Source organism: Oryx dammah, unplaced genomic scaffold (genome assembly GCF_014754425.2).
Source record: "Oryx dammah isolate SB20612 unplaced genomic scaffold, SCBI_Odam_1.1 HiC_scaffold_5, whole genome shotgun sequence".
Classification (NCBI taxonomy): Eukaryota; Metazoa; Chordata; class Mammalia; order Artiodactyla; family Bovidae; genus Oryx; species Oryx dammah.
The window spans coordinates 101223752-101228086 of record NW_024070189.1 but is presented as its reverse complement, the minus strand read 5'-3'; positions in this window follow the sequence as shown (position 1 = coordinate 101228086).

Genomic DNA, 4335 nt, shown 5'->3' with positions numbered 1-4335 from the left:
ACTGGAGTGGGCTGCCATGCCCTCCTCCAGGGGACCTTCCCAACCCAGGGACTGAACCCAAGTCTCTTAGGTCTCCTGCATGGGCAGGCAGATTCCTTACCACTGGTGCCACCTGGGAAGCCTCACATATGTTCATATGTGCGTAATAAAAGGGCGGTTCATTGTGGTTACCTCTGGGAAGGCACGTTATGGATGAGAGGAAGTAAGTCTCGCTCTCCTTTTACTTCATATGCTTCTCTATACTTTGCATTAAAATAAATAAATAAATAAACGCTTCCCAATCAGGAGATTGAACCTTCGTTTCCTGCATTGCAGGCAGATTCTTTACCATCTAAGCCACCAGGGAAGTCCTTTTTAAATAACGGGTTCTTTTTATTTTGTGTGATGTTATATTATGTCATTTCATTTTATATTTTTGGCCACACTATGCAGCTTGTGGGATCTTAGTTCCCCAGTGAGGGATTGAATCCACACTCTCGGCAGTAAAAGTGCAGAGTCCTAACTACTGGACCACCAAGGAATTCCCTATAGTTTGCATTTTTCCTTCTTAATTGTTTTAGATTTCTTATTTTGGGCTCCCAGCAAAGTGATTCACTTATCCACATTGTACTACTTTTGTAATTTTAAAAAAATCTGAAAGATACACAAACAAAAGCCTTTGCTTTATAGGATTTTGAAAAATGTGCATCCCTTCAGGAAACAGTCTGGAATGTTTGGTAAAAAAAAGAAATGTGTGACTGCCCACTGACAAGTGCCCATGTATGCATTCAGACAGAACAGGCCTGTCATTCACTTATCTAGTTGCAATTTTGTTCCAGGGTCATGGTGTGGAGAGAAGGTCCTTTTAGGATTTTGTTCAGTGGGCATAAGGCTGTCATAACAAATTATTCAAGAATGAGGAACTTCCCTAGTGGTCCAGGGGTTGACTCCATACTTCCAATGCAAGGGGCACAGGTTGAATCCCTAGTCAGGGAAGTAAGATTCTGCATGCTGCAGGATGTGGCCAAAAAAAAAAAAAAAAAAAAACCAGTCAGATGTACTAATGTCTAAGGGCAGGAAAAGATGGATATTTCAGTTCAAGCAAGGAGAGTGAATTTGCCCTTCCTCTATCTTTTTGCTCTACTTAAAGTGAAAGAGGAGAGTGAAAAAATAGGCTTAAAACTCAACACTCAGAAAACTAAGATCCTGGCATCTGGTCCCATCACTCCATGGCAAATAGATGGGGAAACAATGGAAATAGTGAGACTTTATTTTGGGGGGCTCCAAAATCACTGCAGATGGTGATTGCAGCCATGAAATTAAAAGACATACACTCCTTGGAAGAAAAGCTATGAGCAACCTAGATAGCATATTAAAAAGCAGAGACATTACTCTGCCAACAAAGGTCCATCTAGTCAAAGCTATGGTTTTTCCAGTGGTTATGTATGGATGTGAGAGTTGGACTATAAGGAAAACTAAGTGCCGAAGAATTGATGCTTTTGAATTGTGGTGTTGGAGAAGACTCTTGACAGTCCCTTGGACAGCAAGGAGATCCAGCCAGTTCATCCTAAAAGAAATCAGTCCTGAATATTCATTGAAAGGACTGATCCTGAAGCTGAAGCTCCAATACTTTGGCCACCTGATGTGATTAACTGACTTGTTGGAAAAGACCCTGATGCTGGGAAAGATTGAAGGCGGGAGGAGAAGGGGATGGCAGAGGATGAGATGGCTGGATGGCATCACCAACTCGATGGACATGAGTTTGAGCAAGCTCTAGGAGTTGGTAATGGACAGGGGAGCCTGGCATGTTGCAGTTCTTGGGTTTGCAAAGCTTTGGACATGACTGAACGACTGAACAGACCTGAACAAGGACTCGGCTGATTGGAAAGACACAAGTGTGTTGGCGAGGGCCGTCTGCTTTACTCAGCTCACCAGTCCAGATGCACAGCTCTTCTGAAAAAACCTTCACGGGCACATCCCCTTTCTCCAGCTGTCTGGGCCATCCCTCCAACCAGCTGAGGTGACACATAAAATTAACTGTCTTGTGATAGTGTTTGGAGGTGTAGGCGGCGGCGGTGAGCCAGCGCACTAAGCGTGACCAAATGGAGCTACCCCATGTCTGAGGTCAGGGGCAGCGGCCTAGAGTGCCAAGCTGCGACGGCGCAGGAACGGCCAGGAGGAGACACCCCGCTTCCGAGGCCAGTGGTGGCCGGGAGGAGACACCCCGCGTCCGAGGTCATGGGCGGCCGGGAGAAGCCACCTCGCGCCCGAGGCCAGGGGCGGTGACCTTGAGGAGCCACCCCGAGCCTGAGGCCAGGGCCGGCGGCCGGGAGAAGCAACCTGAGGAGCGGTGGCTGCGCAGGCACAGGGGGTCCTAGAGGAGCTATCCCACGTTGAAGGTCAGGAACGGTGGCGGTAAGGAGATACCCCTCATCCAAGGTAAGGAGCAGCGGCTGTGCTTTGCTGGAGCAGCCATGAAGAGATACCCCGCCCAAGGTAAGAGAAACCCAAGTAAGATGGTAGGTGCTGCAAAAGAGCATCAGAGGGCAGACACACTGAAACCATACTCACAGAAAACTAGTCAATCTAATCACACTAGGACCACAGCCTTGTCTAACTCAATGAAACCAAGCCATGCCTGCGGGGCAACCCAAGACCGGTGGGTCATGGTGGAGAGGTCTGACAGAATGTGGTCCACTGGAGAAGGGAATGGCAAGCCACTTCAGTATTCTTGCCTTGAGAACCCCATGAACAGTATGAAAAGGCAAAATGATAGGATACTGAAAGAGGAACTCCCCAGGTCAGTAGGTGCCCAATATGCTACTGGAGATCAGTGGAGAAATAACTCCAGAAAAAATGCAGGGATGGAGCCAAAGCAAAAACAATACCCAGTTGTGGATGTGACTGGTGATAGAAGTAAAATCTGATGCTGTAAAGAGCAATATTGCATAGGAACCTGGAATGTCAGGTCCATGAATCAAGGCAAATTGGAAGTGGTCAAACAAAAGATGGCAAGGGTGAACGTCGACATTCTAGGAATCAGCGAACTAAAATGGACTGGAATGGGGGAATTTAACTCAGATGACCATGATATCTACTATTGCGGGCAGGAATCCCTCAGAAGAAATGGAGTAGCCATCATGGTCAACAAAAGAGTCCGAAATGCGGTACTTGGATGCAATCTCAAAAATGACAGAACGATCTCTGTTCGTCTCCAAGGCAAACCATTCAAAATCACAGTTATCCAAGTCTATGCCCCAACCAGTAACGCTGAAGAAGCTGAAGTTGCACGGTTTTATGAAGACCTACAAGACCTTTTAGAACTAACACCCAAAAGAGATGTCCTTTTCATTATAGGGGACTGGAATGCAAAAGTAGGAAGTCAGGAAACACCTGAAGTAACAGGCAAATTTGTCCTTGGAATGCGGAATGAAGCAGGGCAAAGACTAATAGAGTTTTGCCAAGAAAATGCACTGATCATAGCAAACACCCTCTTCCAACAACACAAGAGAAGACTCTACACATGGACATCACCAGATGGTCAACACCGAAATCAGATTGATTATATTCTTTGCAGCCAAAGATGGAGAAGCTCTATACAGTCAACAAAAACAAGACCAGGAGCTGACTGTGGCTCAGATCATGAACTCCTTATTACCAAATTCAGACTCAAATTGAAGAAAGTAGGGAAAACCACTAGACCATTCAGGTATGACCTAAATAAAATCCCTTATGATTATACAGTGAAAGTGAGAAATAGATTTAAGGGCCTAGATCTGATAGATAGAGTGCCTGATGATTATGGAATGAGGTTCTTGACATTGTACAGGAGACAGGGATCAAGACCATCCCCATGGAAAAGAAATGCAAAAAAGCAAAATGGCTGTCTGGGGAGGACTTACAAATAGCTGTGAAAAGAAGAGAGGCGAAAAGCAAAGGAGAAAAGGAAAGATATAAGCATCTGAATGCAGAGTTCCAAAGAATAGCAAGAAGAGATAAGAAAGCCTTCTTCAGTGATCAATGCAAAGAAATAGAGGAAAAGAACAGAATGGGAAAGACTAGAGATCTCTTCAAGAAAATTAGAGATACCAAGGGAACATTTCAGGCAAAGATGGGCTCGATAAAGGACAGAAATGGTATGGACCTAACAGAAGCAGAAGATATTAAGAAGAGGTGGCAAGAATACACAGAAGAACTGTACAAAAAAGATCTTCACGACCCGGATAATCATGATGGTGTGATCACTCACCTAGAGCCAGACATCCTGGAATGTGAAGTCAAGTGGGCCTTAGAAAACATCACTATGAACAAAGCTAGTGGAGGTGATGGCATTCCAGTTGAGCTGTTTCAAATCCT